Below are 1,475 nucleotides of genomic sequence, written 5' to 3' on the forward strand. Positions count from 1 at the left end.
TTTTTTTCAGCTTTTATCTGCTTGCCTTCAGCTGTTTCTCTATTGTTATAAACTTTCTCTGCTAGCTCTCCCAAATCTGAGCTCCTTTTCTCCTAACCTTTCGACTCTCTGCAACTTTTTCTTAATGTCCGGAGCTGCCTGATTTATGAATGCCAATGCCACTGTTCCCAGATTTTCAGGTTTTTCAGGATCAATGGGAATATATTGGCGAAAGGCATCCATTACGCGCTCCAGAAAAGCGGCTGGAATTTCATCACGTCCCTGTCTTAAATCATAACCTTTAGCCAAATTAGTGGGCCATCTAGCAGCCACTCAGAGACCTGCCAATAGAGCCTGGTGGTAGACCCGGAGTTTCTCCTTACCTTCTGCTGTGTTGTAGTCCCACTTAGGTCGGCTGAGGGGGAAGGCAAGGTCAAAAGCTGTTTGAATTGTAGTCGGGATGCCTGTGGGGCCTGGAATAAATTTCCGAGCCTCCAGAATGATTCTTTCTCTTTCTTCAGTTGTGAACAGTACTTGTAGTAGTTGCTGGCAATCGTCCCAGGTGGGCTGGTGGGTAAAAAGAACAGTCTTAAGAAAGTTAATCAGCTCTTTAGGATTGTGGGAGAAAGGAGCATTTTGAGATTTCCAGTTGTAGAGATCACTAGTGGCAAAGGGCCAATAATGATACAGCTGGTCTCCATTCGCCTCTACAGGCCCTGCAGCCCGTAAAGGAAGGACTGTAGAGTCTGCTTCGGATGGGGGGCCTCTTTGAAGGGCTCCTCTAGTATTTTGTGCAGGGCCAGTAGCCGATACCGATGGAGCCAGGGGCCTGGATGGCGGCTTGGGTGCCGTTGATCCAGGCTCCAGATGAGGCCCCGGCAGCCCAGGCCCTGGCAGCTGGGGCAGTGGTGGGTAAAGAGGAGGGAAGATAACGTTTTCCTCAGCCCCTCCCGGTAGGATAGGGTAAAGAGGCGCAGAGGGCTTCAGATTCTTTTTCGACCGGGGTTTTTCTGTTGTAGTCGCCATGAGGGTCACCTTCTGTGGAGGAAGGCAGGTTAGTAACTAAATCCTTCCAGACAGTGATGTAAGGGACCTGGTCAGGGTGTCCACCCTGTGGCTGGAAGACAACTTTCTCCACGGCGTTGATGGCTGGAAGGTCGAAAGTCCCTTCCGGCGGCCATCCTACATCAAAGGCCAGCCATTTCGTGCTGCAGAAAGTGGTTAGTTTCCCTTTGCGAACCTCTACCGACAGGTTATGGGCTCGCTCTCTAGCATCCTTAAAATGTCCAAGTACCAGGTCTAGGGGGGTGGAAGTAGTCTGTCCCATTACGTCCGTCAACAGTAAGTAAAGACAAAGACACAGACAGACAAATAACAAGCAAAACAGACAAGTCTTTCAGCCTTCCTCTATAAGCAAGGCTTGAAAGCTGAAACCGGTGAAGAGCAGTGTCTCGTAAAAACCTCAACCGCCTCTTCGTACAGAAGCCTGGCGTGAG

This window comes from Elephantulus edwardii, unplaced genomic scaffold (genome assembly GCF_000299155.1).
Source record: "Elephantulus edwardii isolate Elephantulus edwardi_28Jun2011 unplaced genomic scaffold, EleEdw1.0 scaffold00310, whole genome shotgun sequence".
Classification (NCBI taxonomy): Eukaryota; Metazoa; Chordata; class Mammalia; order Macroscelidea; family Macroscelididae; genus Elephantulus; species Elephantulus edwardii.